General features: G+C 42.6%; 1 protein-coding gene across 3 annotated transcripts in view; it reads left to right on the top strand.

Annotated features, from left to right (window-relative positions):
* Nucleotides 1–1017: 1017 nt before the first annotated feature.
* LOC140187135 (transmembrane channel-like protein 6) overlaps nucleotides 1018–22157 on the top strand; it is a 107894-nt gene continuing 86754 nt past the window's right edge. For 2 of the 3 annotated variants that reach the window (XM_072242114.1, XM_072242112.1), the window contains exon 1: nucleotides 1018–1109. The gene's annotated coding sequence lies outside the window, so the exon portion shown is untranslated. Of the gene's footprint in view, nucleotides 1110–15878; nucleotides 16021–22157 lie in introns of those variants that run through there. The other variant, XM_072242113.1, reaches the window with a different exon arrangement.

The raw sequence follows: 22157 nt of genomic DNA, 5'->3' as shown, positions 1-22157 counted from the left end.
AACTGGAAGACATAGGTGCAGAATTAGGCGATTTTGCCCAACAAGTCTGCTCCACCTTTCAAACATTGTTGAGTTATTATTCCCTCTCCCCATAACTTTTGACATCCTCATTAGTCAAGAGCCTGTCTACCTCCACTTTTTAAAAAGCATATTGACTTCACCTCAAACAAAAGGAAATCTGCAGATGCTGGAATTTCAAGCAACACACATCAAAGTTGCTGGTGAACGCAGCAGGCCAGGCAGCATCTCTAGGAAGAGGTACAGTCAATGTTTCGGGCTGAGACCCTTCGTCAGGACTAACTGAAAGAAGAGCTAGTAAGAGATTTGAAAGTGGGAGGGGGAGGAGGGAAGCCCAGAGGATGGGTAAGGAGTATAGTGAGAGGGACAGAGGGAAATATCCACTCTCTATCCCTTCGCCTCAACAGCTGTCTGTGGGAATGAGTTCCACAGGTTCACAACCTTCTAGCAAAAGAAATTCTTCCTCATCTCTGTTCTAAAGGATGGTCCTTTTATTCTGAAGCTGTGCCCTCTGGTTCTTGACTCTCCAACTAATGGAACTTCTCTATGTCAACTCTGTCAAGGCCTTTCAATATTCGGTAGTTTTCAATGAGCCCTTCAAACATTCCTCATTTACTGACTACTTCATTCTGGGATCATTCATGTAAGCCTCCTCTGGGCCCTCTTCACTGTCAGCACATCCTTCCTTAGATATAGAGCCCAAAACTGCTCATGATTGTCCAAAAGCAGTGTAACCAATGCCTCAGCATACATCCTCACCTTTATCTTCTAAAAAAGGTAGCGATAAAATACATATAGGTCAGCTTTGAAGAAACCCGAGATGCAAATCCTGATGCAGGGTCGCCACCTTAGATGTCGGCCATCCCTCTGCATCCACAGATGCTGCCTGACCAACAGAGTTCCTCCAGTCCAGCTAAGCGTTCACACAAAACGTTGGACTACATTTCCCAGAGGGCTGTGCAGTCCAGCTGCAGAGCGCCGCCCGGCGGAGTTGCAGGTGTGGACAGTGCAACAAAGTAGCAGCAACAACAATCAGCGTTCCAAGGGGAGACACAAAAGATACCGCAGGTGAAGATCGCTCGATCCAACAGGTAGCGACAACTGACTAAAGTTTCTGTTTGTAGTAAAAGAGTTGGTGAGGGGACCTTGTGCGGTTCTTGTCGGGTTAACAACGTGAAAGCATTTCTTAACCTCGTCTCGAAGGTTTGGCTGGGCTCCACTTAACTTTTTCGAGGCTTTTACTACCGGCCTTGCTCCTCATTTGTTCGTGTTTAAACTGGGTGCGACTATCAAAGGTTTCTTGCTTGCTGATTCTTCTCAAAATTTCTCTTAGAAACTCAACCTGGCAGGACTCCCCGAGCTCTCTGCGATCGAATATTGTAATACTGCCACTTTAAAGTGTGCATTTTAATTGGACAATTATATATGAAAAACTGGAAACTTTGAATTTGGACCTTGACATCAAAATTGAGGAGGACAATGATTAGAAACGATAAACGTACTTAATGATTACAGAAAATAAAATATCTTTTAAATTTATGTCAACTGAGGGTGACAGCTTTGTTGGTTCAGCTAAAATCCACAAATAGTTGAAACTATCCATTGAATGATTGCATTACTGATAAGGCCCTTTGCCGGTACACAAGCTGGCTTGGTACCCGTGGGCCACAAAGGTAGTTAACATCATGCCAACGACTAATGGTGTGGGAAACGATACTTCCAATGAGCTCAGTGTCGGGGTTTTAATCGTCGTATCTCTGGCAGACATCTGTGGTGTATTTGCTTTCAGTGAGAATATTGTTGCCATTCATTTCCCTTCTGTTGTACAAACTCAAGAGATTGTATGTAAATTTTTGAAAAAAATCAAGCCTTTGGAACTGAAGGTACAGCGTATCCGTGCAAATATAAACTACTCTGAAGTTGACTACATAAGCAAAATGCTATTTTCCTGTTCATTATGACCTTTAAAATAATATGCTGTTCCTAGGTCTGACTGGTTGTGGTAAACAATATGATCTAAAATAATTGCTTTCATGGTTTAAACAGAATCCATATTTTTTCCCCTCTTCTTTTATTCCCCACTCTGTCGTTTTGCCTCTTCTACTCACTGCCGATCACCTCCTGGTGCCCATCTTTCTTCCCTTTCTCCCATGGATCTCCATCAGATTCCTTCCTCTCCAGTCCTTTACCTTTCCCACCCACCTGGTTTCACCTATCACCGTCTATCTCGTCGTCCTTCCCTCCCGACCTTTTTTTTAATTCTGGTGTCTTTCCCCTTTCCTTTCCAGTCTTGAAGAAACATCGACTGTTTATTCATTTCTGTAGATGCTGCCTGACCTAGATTTTTAGCATCTGCTGAATCTTTTGTGTTTATCAGTAATTCTTATTAAATTTGACTTCTGTTACTTTGCACTTGGCATGAAAAATGCTTTTGAGTCAATAATTCTGACGTTCTTGTGTTATGTGGACAGTCTGCAATAGTTCTTAAATCACCTTAAAGCATGCTGCTTTACAAAAAATGGGAATGTAACATATACTTCCTACTGACTAAACACGTTTCTTTATGTGGTGTAATTATTCTTTAGTTTTGTGCCCTTAACCACTGACTGAAAGCCCAGAACCACTGCTGCCACATTTTAATTCACAGGATTGTTGTAGTAAAGGGAGCATTCAACTCATTATATCTGCACCAGAGGCCATTCAGCCCGTTGTGTCTGGACTTCTTCAAAAACCAAATGAGCTTGTGGAAAAAGTGCTAGGGTGAAAATTTGTTCAGGAAGTAATAACAGTGCATTTGGAAAACCATAATCCAATGGAGCTGAGTCAGTGCAGTTTCATGAAGGAGAAGTTGTATCTGACGAAGTTATTAGAGATTATATTTTGAGGAAATATTGTCCGGATGTGAATCAGATGCATTTGCATCACTGAAGGTTAATTCACAGTGTAACAACCTGTGGTGATGAGGTCAGATATTGACATGGAAAGAAGATTGGATATTGATGGGGATAATGGATCATTATAAGACCACTTTGTGATCAAAGGGTGACTGCGGAGTTAAGTGCCGGGACCGCAAGTCTTCACAATAAATATTAATAACTCCAAGGGTGGAAGTGAAAATGCAAGTGCCAAATTTGTAAGGAACTCAGAACTAAACATCAAGGCAAAGGAGGGTACAGCTTGCAAAGATTGATAAATGTGTGGACAAAAAATTTGGTGAATTGGTGAATAGTGTGGGGAAATGTAAATGTGACAATTTTGGAAGGAAGGACTGTAAACTGAAGGAAATCGGAAGGAGCAGCAGCACAGAGGGATTTGGAACATTCAGAACGCTGGAGCACAACAGAGCAGGCAATAGGGAAAGTTAATGGACTAACAGGCACAAAATGCTGGAGCAAAATGCTCAGCAAACCAGGCAGCATCTATGGAGAGGAATAAACAGTTGATGGTTCAGGCTGAGACCTGTCATCAGGACTCCTATACATCCTGATGTGTCTTGGCTCAAAGTATTGACTGCTTATTCCTCTCCACAGACGCTGCTTGACCTGCTGAGTTCCTCCAGCATTTTATGTTTTTTGCTCTGGATTTCCAGCAACTGTAAAATCTCTTTTATTTCGGCTAAAGGAATATTGGCTGTTATTTCACAACTGTTGGAATGTAAAAATAAGGAAGTCTTACCGCAGTGGTGAGACCACATCGAGGAGCTTGGACAGGTTTTGTGCCCATATAAAAAGACAGGGAATTTCAATGGAGGCAATTAAGGCATCGAGGGGAAAGGTTAAACAGGTTGGGATCCTTTATCTTCGGGGTTGAGATGACTGAGAAGTGATTTTCTTTAAACACAAGATCCTTCAAGAGCTAGATGAATAAATGACAAGAGATGATTCCTTTCAGTAGAGAGTCCCACACCAGAGAGCACGGTCTTAGAGCAAAGGGGGGGGTGCAGGATGAGGGGTTCAGACCAGGATGAAGATGGCTTTCTTTTGTTGAGGGTTAAGAGTGGGCTTGAACTTTCTTATGCATATTTAAGGATGAAGTAAATAGATTTCTAAACAGCAAGGGAATTGTGAGTTTTGAGGAAAAGCATGAAAATGGACTCAGATTAATGGAGTACAGGAACAAGCTTATTGGCCCACAATGTTGTGGCAAACCAATGCCAATTAAGTATTGAACTATATTAATCCCTTCTGCCTGGGCAGTGTCCATAGCTGAAGAATGTAAACTCAGAATATAGAGAGTAAACTTGACTGAAATACTTGGATCACGAGGGTTCCTACAGTGAAGGTTTCCTCGTGTGGAAGAACCACAACAGGGAGTCACTATACAAAAATAAGGAACTGACCGTGTATGACAGATGAGGCATTTTTTTCCCCTTTCAGAGTGGCAAAATTCTCTTCCTCCATGGAAGTAAAGTCTGAATACTTTATGACTGACTTGAGGATTGCTGGATCAGCAATGATCCAATTGATTTATCTGCTGTGTGTGTTTTTCAAAAAAGGTTTTCCCGATGTTGCTGTTAATTCTCTTCCCATTGTTTTGTATATCTGTGGCTTCTAGTTCTTTATCGCTCCATCAATACTTTCTGCTGTCCATTCTGCCTTAATGTTTTATATACTTGCATTAGATCTACCCCCAGCTTTCTCTTTTCCAAAGAAAATGGCCTCAGTTTCTTCAGTCTATCCTTGTCAGTCTGTCATCCCAGGAGCCATTCTCATAAATCCCTCCTGCATACTCTTCAATGCACCCATATCCTTCCTATAATTGTAAAAATCAGAAATGAACCCATCTTAGACGAGGCTAGTGTTCTATAAAGCTTCAGCAGGACTTCCTGCTTTTATACCTCCATCAATAATGCCCAGAATTGTGCCTTACACTTCCTCAACTTAAAAGAAGCGTGCACCCATAACTGTGGGTCCTTCTGCTCATGTACTGCTCTTAGAACAACATCATTGATTTAATATCGGCTCCAGTTCTTACTACCTCACATGTCTCCATGTTAAACATGGTTTACAATGTGTCTGCCCATTCCACCAGCTTGGTAACTTCATTCTATAGTCTCTCATCATCATAACTATGGTTCATAATACAGTGGAGTGTGGCTAATTGGGCCATTGGATAATCGGGGCAGCCGTTTATTTGGGACAACTCTTAAAGAATAAAAACTATTCAAGAAAATAGCCGGGATTCCCTCCGTTTATTTGGGACACTATGTCACTTAATTGGGGAAGGAGACAGTTGCCAAACAGTTTCTACCTAGCATCAGTCGTGCACTTGAGTGATCATTGGCAAGAGATAAGCAGTAAGACAAATCAGAACTGCTTTGCTCTCAGGGATGTCCTCTTAGCCCAAACTTGGCTTTAGAATCCCTTGCTATTGCTCTTAGAGATTCTAATACTGTTCAGGGTATTAAGAGAGGGGACAAAGTACACAAGGTTTCGTTGTATGCAGATGACCTGTTAGTTTATATTTCAGATCCTAGGAAATCTGTTCCTTCTATGTTATCTATATTTTCTGAATTCAGTAGTTTTTCTGGATATAAATTAAATTTACATAAAAGTGAGTTATTTCCTGTAAATAATTACTCGAATCAAAATCATCAAGTACCTTTTAATATTGCTAAAAATTACTTTACTTATCTTGGTATTAAAATTACTAAAAATTTTAAGGACCTGTATAAATATAATTTTCTCCCATTAATTGATTACACCCAATAAATGCTTTCTAAATGGTCACCTATGACATTATCATTAATAGGTTGAATTAATGCTGTTAAAATGATAGCTCTACCAAAATTCTTATATATATTTCAGGCAGTTCCTTCCTTTGTTCCTAAAATGTTTTTGACGGAATAGACTCTATAATCTCAAACAACAGGAATTCTGCAGATGCTGGAAATTCAAGCAACACACATCAAAGTTGCTGGTGAACGCAGCAGGCCAGGCAGCATCTCTAGGAAGAGGTACAGTCGACGTTTCAGGCCGAGACCCTTCGTCAGGACTAACTGAAGGAAGAGTGAGTAAGGGATTTGAAAGTTGGAGGGGGAGGGGGAGATCCAAAATGATAGGAGAAGACAGGAGGGGGAGGGATGGAGCCAAGAGCTGTACAGGTGATTGGCAAAAGGGGATACGAGAGGATCATGGGACAGGAGGTCCGGGAAGAAAGACAAGGAGGGGGGGGAACCCAGAAGATGGGCAAGGGGTATATTCAGAGGGACAGAGGGAGAAAAAGGAGAGTGAGAGAAAGAATGTGTGCATAAAAATAAGTAACAGATGGGGTACGAGGGGGAGGTGGGGCCTAGCGGACGTTAGAGAAGTCGATGTTCATGCCATCAGGTTGGAGGCTACCCAGACGGAATATAAGGTGTTGTTCCTCCAACCTGAGTGTGGCTTCATCTTTACAGTAGAGGAGGCCGTGGATAGACATGTCAGAATGGGAATGGGATGTGGAATTAAAATGTGTATAATCTTCTATAATCTTATCTCATATTTGGAATAATAAAAATTCTAGATTGCGTAAACCCTTATTACAGAAATTAAAAAAGGATGGTGGTATGGCTTTGCCAAATTTTAGAATGTATTATTGGGCAATTAATATTCGATACATTGCTTTTTGCATTCATAATTCAGACATACATGGTTGTCCTTCATGGTTGGAACTGGAGGAAAACTCGGTGACAGGGTTTCTCTTTGGCCTCTTAACTGGGAGTTCCTCTTCCCTTTTTGTTTTCTAAGATTAGTAGACAAGATTTTAATCCCATTATTAAACATACATTAAGAAATTGGTTTCAGTTTCGTAAATTTTTTGACTTAAACAATTTTGTTCTTTCTAATAATATCCATCTTAATTTTTTTAAACCATCAATTTTGGATAAGGCCTTTTAAATTTGGAAAACCAAGGGAATAACAACTTTTTCAGATTTGTTTTCAGGGGATTGTTTAATGTCTTTTTCTCAGTTAGTGGATAAATATGATTTATCTAATGTACACTTTTTCAGATATTTACAAATTAGGAATTTCTTACGTGGTTTGCTGCCAAATTACCCTTCTGCTTATCCACCCAATATGACATTTGCTCTCTTTCAGCTTAAACCACTTCAAAAAGGGTTGATAGCTATAATTATAAATGGTCATTGAATTTACGAATGATATCTAACGATAAAATTAAACATGCTTGGGAATTGGAATTTCAAGAGTGGAGAGAGGAAGAGCAGAGCCATCCGCAGTACCACCGATGTGGCAGAGAGGGCCTCAAGATGGCTGTGGCTCAAATGAGGGGAGCCATGGAGTCATAAGTAGCTAGCCTTCTGGACACAAGCTGGGGTCTGATCAGCCCCGGCTGGGTCACCTGGAGGAGGTTGTATGATGTTGAAAGACCCGAAACACAGTGATGTTCCTGGAATCATCGGGAAGATGTGTCCAGAAGCATCAGTAGATGTATGTACACAACAGTCAGGTAATCAATGGAGTAAAGTTTTTCATTTGGTGAATAACTCACCTATTTGTGCCCGTCATTCCTTGATACAGTTCAAGGTTGTACATCAGGTCCATATCTCAAAGGATAAACTAGCACGTATTTTTTCCAACATTAATCCTATTTGTGACAGATGAAATTTTGAGGTGGCCACTTTAACTCATATGTTTTGGTCTTGTATAAAGCGAGAGAATTTTTGGAGAGATATTTCTAAAATGCTATCAAAAATCTTGGATCTGGACCTACAGCCTAATTCACTTACGACAATCTTTGGGATTATCCCATCGGAAGCAGGAAATATTCCTGTTTCCGCTCAATGTATGATAGCCTTTTCAACTTTATTGGCTAGTATAGCCATTTTATTGAAGCGGAAGGATTCTAATCCACCTACTGTCTCTTCTTGGCTTTCCTCCATTATGTCCTGTTTAAGTTTAGAGAAAATAAGAAGTCGGACATTTGATACATCCTTTAAATTTGAGCAAATCTGGCGACCTTTTATTTAATATTTTCATTTGACTTGATTTATTACTCTTCCAATTATTTCTTTTCGAAGTTTTAGATGTGATCAGAAAGTCGTATCCTCAGAATGGACTACCCAGTCCCCTTTTTTCCCCCTTTTTTTCTTATAGTGTAGTGGGGGGAGGGGTCTTCTCATTTTAAAAATTTAAAGTTTTTTTTTCTCTCTATGAATTGATAAGAGGAGAATTGTCTTTCTTTTTTATTATATATTACATATTTGCTTAATACTATGCATGATTTTGATAATGTTTATTTCACTCTCTGTATTGTTATTGATACAAACTTGAGATAATTCTCCTCTTGTTTGTATATATGCTCTTTCTAAATCAATAAAAAGATTAATAAAGAAAGGGCTGCTTTGCTCACTGTGGTTTCAAGCACTCTGTCTTGGAGATGGCAGAAACGGCCGGGAGTGAAAATGACATGACTTTACTACTTCAACAAGTTAGGAACTATGAACAATTTAAAGGTATCGATTATCGTCTTGAATGTTACAATTAAAATGAAGATTTGGCGGATACAATCATGGAAAGCATTGTCTGAAGGCAGCCCTTATCTGCACTAAGTATCTGTGCTTATTTTGTTAATTTACAGTCAATCAAAGAAACATGGCAGTATGCATAGCTGAATTCCTCCATCAATAACTATTTGAAACCAATATACAGTAGTAGTATTGGTAGTGTTCTGAATTCTTCTGTCTTTCATTTAAAGGCATAATTTGTACTCATTTAAACAGTGATTTGTCTTTTTTATACCTTTTAACTATTTTTATGAAACTTCGGCTGATTGGGCTAGCTGCTTGAGTCAAAATGTACTATAACCAGAATCCACTGTACTACAAATTTTGTGTCAGTGTAAATATTATGTCTGGTCTCCCCATTATAGGACGGATGTAGAGTGTATGGAAAGAACTTAGAAAAGGTTTACCAAAATTCTTCGTGGTTTGGAGGGCAGGTGATGCAAAGAGTGCTGTTATGATGTAACATTTGGATTGTTTTCTCCAAGGTTGTGGAGGCTGAGGGGAGAATTGATAGAAGTTTGTAAAATGATGAGAGGCATAGATACAGCAGGTAACCAGTATCTTTTCCCTTGGGTCAAAATGTCTCACGTTCTAGGGCATGCATTTAAGTTGAGGGGGAAAGTTCGAAGGAGATCAGTGAGGAAAGATTTTTACACAGAGTAGTGGGTGTGTGAATGCTCTGGCAGGGGTAGTGGTGGAGGTTGACAAAGTAGGAGTGTTTGACAGGCATTTAGATAAGGCGTATGAATGTGCAGAGAACTGAGCGCACACTCAAAGAACAAAATAAGCAGAGAACAGAGATATGGACCATGTGCAGACAGAAGAGTTTAGGAGTCATTATCTTCATTCGTGCCTGTCCCTGTGCGGTAAATTGAGAATGTGGTTTACACTCCCACACAAATGTTGCAATTGGTTTAATTACGCTGGCTCTAAAGATCAGCTCTATTTGTCACATGTACACCGAAACCTAAAGTAAAATGTGTCAAATGAAATCAGTGAGGATGGCGCTGGAGGCAGCCCACTAGTCTGCCACGCTTCTGGCCCCAACACAGCATGCCCACAACTCACCAACACTAACCGTACGTCTTTGGAATGTGGTCTCCTCCAGCCGCTCTGGTTTCCTCCCACACAAATTGACCTTTGTGCTTTGATGTTCCTGGTATCGACTCCCGGAGCAGCCGACGATGGGACCCCAAGCTCCATGCACTCCAGCCCACCAGTCCACATGCCTCCTGTGTGTATGGACATCCAAATCCCAGGGCCCACAGACCTGGGACAGCCCGGACATTCACGGATGCCACGTCGCTGGCCTTCAAGTGTAGAGCAGAGGCCTGGCCGCTAATTGCTCAGCATTCCTGAGTCCTAGTATGACCTCGAATTCCTCACCATTGAGTACATCTACACAGAGCAGCGTTGTTCCATGAAAGCAGCATCCATCATCAGGGACTGCCACCACCCAGGTCATGCACTGTTCTTGCTGCTGCCATCAGGAAGGTCGTACAGGAGCCTCAGAACTCAATGCACTCAGTTCAGGAACAATTATTACCCTCTCAACCATCAGGCTCTTGAACCAGAAGGTATAACTTCTCTTGCCCCATCATTGAACTGTTCCCACAACCCTATGGACTCTTCATCCCATGTAGTCAATATTTATTGCTTATTTATTAATTGTTATTATTTCTTTCTTGAGCACCCATTTGGTGTGGTCTTTCATTGATTCTATTATGGTTGTTATTTTATTACGGATTGATTGAATATGCTCGCAAGAAAATAAATCATATATCTACTTTGATATGTGACGTATCTGTCTTTGATAATAAACTTACTTTGAATTTTGAGCTCTAACTACCCCACATCACTGTCCCTTAACTCTAACTTGACCTCTGACCCCCCTCCCCCAGTCCCTAAAACTATTCCTATGAATGCAAACAACAACTAAATCTGAGCCACAATCTCAATGGAGACCACGGCTTAGCACCATCTTGACCTCTGCAACGGGGAATTAGAAGTCTTCATTACACAGCGAACCTCCAGGAGAGAGAGAATCCAGTAGAATGCAAAAGAATCTCGCCCTCCTGGCACAATGTAATATACTTGAATTGTATGGAATTAAATTGACTTTATTTCTTTCATCCTTCACATACATGAGGAGTAAAAATCTCTATGTTACGTCACTGTCTAACTGTGCAATTTATAGTAATTTGTAATAAATAGTATGTACAACAGGACTGTCATATAGCATAGAAATACAACTATATCAGTGTGAATTATTCAGTCTGATGGCCTGGTGAAAGAGGCTGTCCCGGAGCCTGTTGGTCCTGGCTTTTATGCTGCGGCACCGTTTCCCGGATGGTAGCAGCTGGGACAGTTTGTGGTTGGGGTGACTCGGGTCCCCAATGATCCTTCGGGCCCTTTTTACACACCTGTCTCTGTAAATAGAAGATAGAACATAGAAATCTACAGCACATTACAGGCCCTTCAGCCCACACTGTTGTGCCGGCCATGTAACCTACTCTAGAAACTGCCTAGAATTTCCCTAGTGCATAGCCCTCTATCTTCCTAAGAGGCTCTTAAAAGACCCTATTGTATCCGCTTCCACCACCAGTGCCGGCAGTGCATTCCACGCACCCACCACTCTCTGTGTGGAAAAACGTACCCCTGACATCCCCTCGGATGTCCTGGATAGTGGGAGGTTCACATCTACAGATGTGCTGGGCTGTCCGCACCATTCTTGGCAGAGTCCTGTGAGTGAGGGAAGTGCAGTTCCCGTACCAGGCAGTGATGCGGCCAGTCAGGATGCTCTCAATTGTGCCCCTGTAGAGAGTCCTTAGAATTTGGGGACTCTTACCAAACTTCTTCAGCCGTCTGAGGTGAAAGAGGTGCTATTGTGCTTTTTTCACCACACAACCGGTTTGTACAGGTCACGTGAGATCCTTCAACATAAAGATAACAATAAACAATTAACTACAGTTTCAATTGGTATAATCACCTGCTGAACTTTAACATTAGGGATGTAGTCAGGTAAATGTACAGAAATAAATATTTACAGAGGCAGCACATCCCAACTATCGAAAGCCCTTTGAGTATTCAGTACTGGTAATTTCATGCAGGGTGAGGGTGTCAGGGGGTCGATGTTCTTGTTGCCATTCTTTTTTGTATGGGGGGGTGCTGGTGGGTTTGCTGTTTCTCTCTGAAATGACTTCCATGGTTTTCTTTGTTGTGTGGCTATCTGGAGAAGAAGAGTCTCGGAGTTGTACGTACTTTGATAGTAATTGAACCTTTGGTGTCTGTTCCAAATGCCCTTGTACAAACTCCGGACACCCAAAATATGTAGGTAGGTCCATGAATATTCAACTAACCAGAAGGTAAAGTTGCAAAACAGGTCTTGAGATGTGCCTTAAGAGGCAGGGATCCACTTTAAACAATGTGTCATAGCCAGTACAATAGCCGATCTATTCGATTTCCCTGTGTAGTTTCAATGAAAACAATAATTCCACACCCAAATATTGGGTTCACCAGCCATGAAGTATCAATTGAATATTAAATTGTTTACAAGTTTTATTTCCTGAAAAACAAACACAAAATGTTAGAGTAATCCAGCAGGTCAGGCAACATCTATGGAGAGAAATAAAATATGTGGATTAGCGAGTGGCGCGGCTCGAAGGACCGAAAGGGCCTATTGTGAGCTGAATCTCAATAAAGAAACGAGCAAACAGTCAACATTTCAGGCCAAGACCTTTGGTCAGTTCTGGGAGGAAAGTGGGGAAGAAACTAGAAGCAGAAGTTGGGGCAGGGGGTGGGTGGGAAAGGAGAACAAGCTGGCAAGTGATAGATGAAGCCAGCTAAGGTGGAAGGAAGGTGGGTGGGGGGAGGGGTGTCAGTACCTGGGGGGTGGTAGAAGGAAGAGTTAAAGGGCTAAAGAAGAAATCTGATAGGAGAAAAGAGTTTCCTGAAGACTGATTCTCATAGAGTTAAACCATTTTTATAATTAAACCATAATTTCAAAACCTGGACTGATTCCTAGCAACTAGGCCCAAGTTAACTGATGTGCATTTGAGCATTTTGTCAGCATGTTCATAATTATAGTGGCATTATAGAAAAATAAATATACACACTCACTCACAGAATAGTATGCACTTTATTCAAGGAGAAGCTTCAATTCTGAAATAAGCAACATCAGGATTATTGGTTCTTGAAGTCTGTGTTGCTGGCTCTCTTGACATGTCGTTGGTAAACAGCTTGTGGGTTGTAGTATTTCAGGTTATAGAGACAGTAAAAAACAATATTGCTTCTTTTTGGTTTGGCAATATACGACCGCGTTATTTATGTGTGTTTCATTGTACTCTAGGAATACGCACCATTTATTGTTTTTAAAAATAATTTCTCATTCCAAGTATAATCATTAAAGGGCTGACGATAACAGGCTCTAAAAAGTTCAAAGTAAATTTAGTTTCAAAGTATGTACTGTATATGTCACATTCTGTTGTTTGCCATTTGATAAACTATTCAAATTCCTGCTGCAGAAGACTGTCCACAAGAGATAAATTACTCCGGGTTGTGACAGATTTGTTCTGTCATTCAGTTTCCACTCCTCTGCAGTAGCTTAAGCAAATGGCACTTGGATTTGGACAGGCTTTGAATTTGCCTTCTCCTTTGCAGGAAGGAATAGTGATAAAAGAAGTATTGCATTTGGAAAAAATGACCAAAAGAAATGGTGTCTGTATGTAGCACCCAGAAGTAAACGATCTTTTTGTATAACCAATAAATTGTGCCCACCACTTGTGCTGGCAGCTCATTCCGCACTATCACCACCCTCTGAGTGGAGAAGCTTCCCTGATGTTCCCCTTAAACTTATCACCTTTCTCCCTTAACTGATGACCTCTAGTTGTAGTCACACCCAAACTCAGTGGGGGAAAAAACCTGCTGTCCTCGCTGTCCACTACACCGCTAATCTTGCCATCATCGTAAATTTGTTGATCTGTTACTTGGTGACTAAACATTTAGCTTGATACTGTGTCTGCAAGCCAATTTTGAAAATATATTCATTAATACAGATGGTGTGGTCTGACTCTTCTATGAGTACTTGCAGTGTTTGGATTAATACACACAGGCTGTCATCTAACTGTAGGTAATGATTCCAATGATCCTCTAAATCCTTGTATGTAATGACTTGGTAAGCCAAGTTTGAAGCTCACTGTCTTCAACAGCTGGAATTTCCTTGAATTTTTCTGTAAATCGTCATATTTTCCCCACTTTCATTTTATCCAATTTGCTTTCTATCCAGAAAGTGGATTGTGAATTTTAATAAAACATTTGCTAGTTTGAGCCAATCCTAAGCAACATGCACAAAATTCTGGACTGGGAAGGGCCATGGCCTGAAGTATTGACTGCTTATTAGTCTCCATAGATGCTGCCTGACTTGCTGAGTTCCTCCAGCATTTTGCATGTTTTGCTTTGAATTTCTATAAGGCATAAGAGCAGAGTTAGGCCGTTAGACCTAACGATGCTGCTCTGCCATTCCATCACGGCTGGTCTATTATCCCTCTCAACCCCATTCTCCTGCCTTCTCCCGTAATCTTTGACACCCTTACCAATCTGGACCCATAACCCCCATTTTAAATATACCCAATGGCTTGCCCTTCACAGCTATCCATGGCATTGAATTCCACAGATTCAGCACCCTCTGGCTAAAGAAAATTTTCCTCTTCTCTGTTCTAAATGGACGTCCTTGTATTCTGAGGCTGTAACCTCTGGTCCTAGACTCCCCCACTATAGGAATCATTCTCCCCATGTCCGCTCAGTCTAGGCCTTTCAATATTCAATAGGCTTCAAGAAATTTCACCTTATTCTTTAAAACTCCAGCGAGTACAGGCCCAGAACCATCAAGCACTCCTCATACATTAACCCTTTCATTCCTGAGGTTTCTAGCATCTGTAGAATCTCTTGTGTTTACAATTTTAGACGGTACAATTCTTTACGTGAGTTGTCATTGGTGGGACTATTGGAATTCAAAGTCAAAACAAGAACAGGCCAGACCTGGCCTCCAGCTTCCAATGGACTGTTGGATTCGCAGACACTGGGCCGTGAACCTCCCCAGTGGATTCCCAGACGCAGGGCTGCAGCCATTGATCTTCAGGCTCTGATCTTTGGTATCAACCTTAGGACTCACTGAGGATGATAAATGAGAACCTCGAACTACAAGCTTTGAACTCCAGTCTTGCCAATTCACGTATCTAGGGTGGTCATTGGCCCTTGTACTTCCTGCCCACATGAAATTCTGAATTTGGAGCATGTTGACCTGGGAGGCCACCAGCCCTTATCCTCACTGGTCTGCCACGCCCAGCACCCAACCACAGACGTTCTTCATCACACGTCTATGTCCCTGGTCTGCAAGCGTGGAGCAGAGGCTTCGGTCTGACCTCTAATTCCCCCACATTCCAGTCCCTAAACACAAACCTGACCCCCTCACTCCCCTCTCTGTCCCCAAAGCCATCCCTACAGAACAACTGAGTCTAAACCACGACCTCGACAGAAATCGCAGCTCATCACCACCTTGACCGGAAGTGTCCTCTATGCTGAAACTCTCCTGTGATTCCACATGTCTTTTATAAAGCTATCACTCATTTATGGATCCATTTAAAAATCAGATAATGACTTAACTCCAGCTGGTATTTATTAACTCAGGCCTCTTAGTTTCTGCTGGATTTGTCTTGAACACTTAGCAGTTACTATATTATATTCAGTATTATTGAAACGGCGTTACGTTCCCTGTTGAATGAAATCAGAAAGTTCAGTTTATGAGACACTTCATGAGCATTATCAAACAGGAACTGGCATTTAACCCAAGAGGTCTGTGCTTACTGTGGTACCAATTTAAAATACAAATCTGCCTGCACGTGGTCTGCATCCTTAAATTCCCCGCCTGTGTATGTGCCTGTATAAATGTCTCTAAATGTTTCTATTGTATCTCCCTCCCCTGACAGGATTGCTGCTACCCTCTGATCATCAGCAGAGAAAGACTTGTTAGTCTGCCCAATTCCAGATAATGGTACTCGCAGTGTGATTCTGCATGAATCGACTTGTTTGATTGTGAGTTTAAGATGTTAGTTATGTAGAAAAGAATGTGGACTAATTTGTGTTGGCAAAATTCAAAGGGCTGAATTGGCCTGATTGTCCATTGTTGTAAGGAGCATTGTCTTAACCACTTGGGTGGTGAAGTCATAATTTTAAATCATTTTTGGGGAATATACATTGTTGCTTATTCAGCTACTTCATTCTCTATCTCAGTCAAATGATGCCTGAGTCAACAGTTGTTGACATCAAGAAAGCTTCCACAGAATTAAAAACAAAAACAACAGGAATTCTGCAGATGCTGGAAATTCAAGCAACACACATCAAAGTTGCTGGTGAACGCAGCAGGCCAGGCAGCATCTCTAGGAAGAGGTACAGTCGACGTTTCAGGCCGAGACCCTTCGTCAGGACTAACTGAAGGAAGAGTGAGTAAGGGATTTGAAAGTTGGAGGGGGAGGGGGAGATCCGAAATGATAGGAGAAGACAGGAGCGGGAGGGATGGAGCCAAGAGCTGGACAGGTGATTGGCTAAAGGGATACGAGAGGATCATGGGACAGGAGGTCCAGGAAGAAAGACAAGGGGGGGGACCCAGGGGATGGGCAAGGGGTATATTCAGAGGGACAGAGGGAGAAAAAGGAGAGTGAGAGAAAGAATGTGTGCATAAAAATAAGTAACAGATGGGGTACGAGGGGGAGGTGGGGCCTTAGCGGAAGTTAGAGAATTCGATGTTCATGCCATCAGGTTGGAGGCTACCCAGACGGAATATAAGGTGTTGTTCTTCCAACCTGAGTGTGGCTTCATCTTTACAGTAGAGGAGGCCGTGGATGGACATGTCAGAATGGGAATGGGATGTGGAATTAAAATGTGTGGCCACTGGGAGATCCTGCTTTCTCTGGCGGACAAAGCGTAGATGTTCAGCAAAGCGGTCTCCCAGTCTGTGTCGGGTCTCGCCAATATATAAAAGGCCACATCGGGAGCATTGGACGCAGTATATCACCCCAGTCGACTCACAGGTGAAGTGTTGCCTCAGCTGGAAGGACTGTTTGGGGCCCTGAATGGTGGTAAGGGAGGAAGTGTAAGGGCATGTGTAGCACTTGTTCCGCTTACACGGATAAGTGCCAGGAGGGAGATCAGTGGGGAGGGATGGGGGGGACGAATGGACAAGGGAGTTGCGTAGGGAGCGATCCCTGCGGAATGCAGGGGGGGGGAGGGAAAGATGTGCTTAGTGGTGGGATCCTGTTGGAGGTGGCGGAAGTTACAGAGAATAATATGTTGGACCCGGAGACTGGTGGGGTGGTAGGTGAGGAGGGAACCCTATTCCTAGTGGGGTGGTGGGAGGATGGAGTGAGAGCAGATGTCCGTGAAATGGGGGAGATGCGTTTAAGAGCAGAGTTGACGGTGGAGGAAGGGAAGCCCCTTTCTTTAAAAAAGGAAGACATCTCCCTCGTCCTAGAATGAAAAGCCTCATCCTGAGAGCAGATGCGGAGGAGACGGAGGAATTGCGAGAAGGGGATGGCATTTTTGCAAGAGACAGGATGAGAAGAGGAATAGTCCAGATAGCTGTGAGAGTCAGTAGGCTTATAGTAGACATCAGTGGATAACCTGTCTCCAGAGACAGAGACGGAAAGATCTAGAAAGGGGAGGGAGGTGTCGGAAATGGACCAGGTAAACTTGAGGGCAGGGTGAAAGTTGGAGGCAAAGTTAATAAAGTCAATGAGTTCTGCATGCGTGCAGGAAGCAGCGCCAATGCAGTCGTCGATGTAGCGAAGGAAAAGTGGGGGACAGATACCAGAATAGGCACGGAACATAGATTGTTCCACAAACCCAACAAAAAGGCAGGCATAGCTGGGACCCATACGGGTGCCCATAGCTACACCTTTAGTTTGGAGGAAGTGGGAGGAACCAAAGGAGAAATTATTAAGAGTAAGGACTAATTCCGCTAGACGGAGCAGAGTGGTGGTAGAGGGGAACTGATTAGGTCTGGAATCCAAAAAGAAGCGTAGAGCTTTGAGACCTTCCTGATGGGGGATGGAAGTATATAAGGACTGGACATCCATGGTGAAAATAAAGCGGTGGGGGCCAGGGAACTTAAAATCATTGAAAAGTTTAAGAGCGTGAGAAGTGTCACGAACATAGGTCGGAAGGGATTGAACAAGGGGTGATAAAACCGTGTTGAGGTATGCAGCAACGAGTTCGGTGGGGCAGGAGCAAGCTGAGACAATAGGTCGGCCAGGACAGGCAGATTTGTGGATCTTGGGTAGGAGGTAGAAACGGGAGGTGCGGGGTCTGGGTGTGGAATTAAAAATTAAGAATTAAAAACTTCTAGTTTTCGTTTTATGGTCAGAAATGTACAGTTCTTCCTCAGATTGGAAGGCTGTCATGTGATCTGCCCTATGTTCCATGTGATGCTGCTTTTGAACTAATTTGTTGTTCAGTCGTTTAGTCAAGTCCGACTCTTCGTGACCTCATGGATCATATGGTTTCCATGGCAAGATACGGAAGTAGATTGCCAGGCCTTCGTGCAGATGCTGCTGCTGCCCAGGTTGGGACCTGGCTGGGTTTGAACTCAGGACCATCTGCCTTGAAGTCCAGTGCTGATGCCATTACTCCACCAGCCGGCCGTTTTGAACGAATTGAGGACTATTAAAGACAGGCTAGAAAACATTGGGCTGCCTGATGGTGTAGGGGCATCGGCACCAGACCTTGAGGTGGATGGTCCTGGGTTTAAATCCAGCCAGGTCCCACCCTGGGCAGCAGCGATATCTGCATGGAAGAAAAGCCTACACTATCCGTAGGGTCGCCATGAGTTCTTGGCACTCAACAACAACAGAGAACGTCACACCCCTCTGAATGCATGGGCTGATCGTGAACACAGACCATCAGTAAATAGGAACAGGGGTAGACGGCCATGGTTCCTTAGGCTTGCCCCTCAGTTCAATATAATCATGCTGATCTGGTCTAGGGCTAAATTCTTTATTTTCTTGTGCAGCTCCCCAGAGCTCCTAATTACTCTATTTCAAAGGTGTATCTCCCTTCCTCCTTGGCCTCCACAACCCTTTGGAATAGCTAATGCTGGAGATTCACCACCCTCTGCCAGGAAAAGATCCCTTGTGTGAAATGGCTATCCCCTCATCTTATGCCCATGTTCATTTCAACATGAACCTCATCATGCCTCCAAAGGATGTTACATGTTTCCATTGGAACATCCCTCGTTCTTCTGAATTCCAAATACAGATCCACTTTACTGCAGCTTTTGGGCGATAGGCTTCACTTCCCAAAAATTAGCCTAATGAATTTCTTTTGGACTGCCTCCAATGCTAGCATATTTGAAACTGTGGACATAGTCCAGATGTGGCTCCAGCAGCAACTTGAATAACAACTTCCACATTTCTGAACTCCAGCTCCTTTGCAATTTGTGCCACTAACAAATTTGTCAAAAGCAGTTTGCTTTTGACTTGGTTTGATTAGATTGAGCATTTCTGAATGACTGAAGTGTCTAAGAACAGAAGTGTAATGTCTTCATAAATATTGATGTGCTTTTTATGTTGTGCTGCGCAGTTTACATAATGTTAGAGTGAATATTCTTAACTCTCTCAAGATGAGTCAAAGCTCTTGACAGCCAGTGAAGGACTTCCAATAGATAGTTGCCGTTGGAACTTAAGAAATGTGGCAGCTAATTAAAACACCACAAGCTCCAAGTTCAACTTCAAATCTAAGTTCATTGTCATTCAACCATATACAGTCGACCCTCCTTATTCGCGAGTTCCGCATGCACGAATTTCACCAACCACGAATCGAGAAAACCCGGAAGTGCTCTTCCAGCACTTGTTCGAGAATGTACAGACTTCTTTTTCTTGTCATTATTCCCTAAACAATGCAGTGTAACAACTATTTTACATAGCATTTACATTGTATTAGGTATTATAAGTAATCTAGAGATGATTTAAAGTGTACGGGAGGATGTGCGTAGGTTATCGTGGATCCGGATTGAAAAAAACGGAAGTTCTCTTACTAAGTAAGTCGGAACAGGTACATCCGGTATTATTTAGCGTCAGTTATTCAAACATTTGTCTTAGTATATAGTTTATGTTTTACCTTTCTATGCATATAAAACACTTAAGAGACATATGTTTCAGCGCCGGGCTCGGGAACAGAAATTCCCAAGTTCGATCCAGTGACAGACCGCTCCCGAGTGCTCTCCATCCCTGCCGGGTTGATGTGAAGGATCAAAAATCCAAAATCCGAAAACCCAATAATTAAACCACTGCGTTGCTTAGTAATAATTGTAGCTTTAATCGGGGCAGGGCTTTTCTCACTTTATCCTTTAAAATTGCTCTGATCGTTGACCGACTGTAGCCTAACGCTTTTCCAATGACCGATGGTGTTTCACCTCTTTCCAATCGCTTTATAATTTCCACTTTATTTTAAGTCACGATCCTGATTATTTTCGTGAACAGAAACACTGCGGATTCAGAGCTCCGCTGCCGGGTCCTAATGCCCACCGCACTGGGACAGGTTAAATAAGGTTTGGGGTTCCGCTGGGTCCTAAGGTCCACCGCATTTAGACAGGTTGAATAAGGGACTTGAGCATCCACGTCTTTTGGTATCCGTGAGGGGTCCCAGAACCAATCCCTCGCGGATAAGGAGGGCCAACTGTACATGTATACCACCAAACGAAACAATGTTCCTTCAGACCAAGGTGCACAACCAGCACATATAACTCACACACAGCACATAAAGTAATATTACCACAAATAAATTAACAAATATATTCCGGAAGATTGGCATTTAGCAAAAGGTACAGTACATTTACAACACGTGGAGCCTAGATAGAGTGGAATGGATGTTTTTTCTACCTGGGAAGTCCAGGAACAGAGGGCACAGCTTCAGAGTAGAGGGACATCCTTTTAAACCAGAGCTAAGAGAAATTTTTGTTAGCCAGAGAGCGATGAATCCGTGGAATTCATTGCCGCAGACAGTTGTGGAGGCCAAGTTATTGGATATATTTAAAGTGGAGGTTGATACTTTCTTGATTATTAAGGGCCTCAAAGGTCATGGAGATAAAGCAGGAGAATGGAGTTGAGAGGGGTATAAAAAAAATTGGCATTGAATGAATTGCAGAGCAGTCTCGATGGGACAAATAGTCATATTCTGCTCCTATGTTTTATGGTCTTATAACTATCGGCTAGAAGACTGATAGCTTTCTACTCTATTTTTAATTGAGTCAGGTGCATGTTCTGTTTGCTGTTGAACTTGTTCATACGCTCTTCATTCATTCCAGTTAGCTACAGTTATATTATTGTGAAATCTTCTTGCAGCAAAATAACCATAGGTCCGGTCCCGAGTTCAAAGACAAAGTAAATGTATTATCAAAGTACATTTACTGTATGTTATAGTATACTACCTTCAGCATCATTCTTGTGAGCATTTCTTCGGCAGTTGAACGGGGAAGCTGTGGAAAGAGAAGTGATCTGTATTTTGAGCCAGCAACCGTTCATTAATTTTATCTCTTATTTGTATATAAAAATCAATAATATAGCTTTATACTGTCATAAGCATTCACCTGTATGCCATTATATATTCTTGAACTAAAAGAAGGAGCTCCGATCATGCTACCCCGGAATTTGTACACATCAATTTTATGTAATGGTACAGTGACCCAGGTTCAAGTCCCACCACTGCCTGTAAGGAGTTCGTACGTTTTCCCTGTGACTGCGTGGGTTTCCTCTGGGTGCTCTGGTGTTCTCATACTGGTCGGAAGGTTAATTGGTCATTGTAAATTGTCCTGTGAGTAGGCTAGGATTAAATCTGGCGATTGCTGGGTTGTACGGCTCGAAGGGCTGGAAGGGCTTATTCTGCACTGTATCTCAATAAATAATATTACTATTGCATGTAACCGAGGTTCCAGTAATGACTGCTATTGTTGTTGTCGTTGTTCCTTTTTGCACCTTGTGGCACATCGGGTGACGTTTTTGCCATTTCCATAGTACTTGATGGTATTTTACGAGGCCGAGTTGCTAGCTCAACACTCAACCCAGCATGGATGGAAAGCGTGCAGGGAGCCGTCAGATTTGAACTTGGGACCATTCGCCTCGAAGCCCAGTGCTGATACCTCTACATTACCAGCCAGCTGATGACTGCAATTGCAGATGGGACAATTGTCCTCAGATGGCAATCATTCCATTGAATCTACCTTTTCCATTGAAGTGATTTCAGTTCAGCAAGGCACAAGGACAATCACTAGAAGTTGTTGACGGAGGAGGAGAATAACCTTGCAATGGCGCGACGCAGCGTGCGTAGCCTCTCCGGTGAAATGATATCGTATTTGTAAGTAGGATGCCGTGCACAATTCTGATTTGATGGAGACAGCAGTGAGAACACGGAGGAACATCTGGACTAATTTCTGAAATGCCCGGTTTGCTGCCGCTGCTACTGTGCAATCGAGAATCTCCGGAGGGAAGGCCCCAAAATCCTCAGCTTTGCTGGCGACTGAGACTGAGGTCGAAGCGTTCGGCGGAGATGGTGCTCGGTGTTGGAGGGCTGGTCGGAGCTCGAAGTTTTC

The sequence above is a fragment of the Mobula birostris genome, chromosome 24 (assembly GCF_030028105.1).
Source record: "Mobula birostris isolate sMobBir1 chromosome 24, sMobBir1.hap1, whole genome shotgun sequence".
Lineage (NCBI taxonomy): Eukaryota > Metazoa > Chordata > Chondrichthyes > Myliobatiformes > Myliobatidae > Mobula > Mobula birostris.
This window is presented reverse-complemented; position numbering and strand designations above follow the sequence as displayed.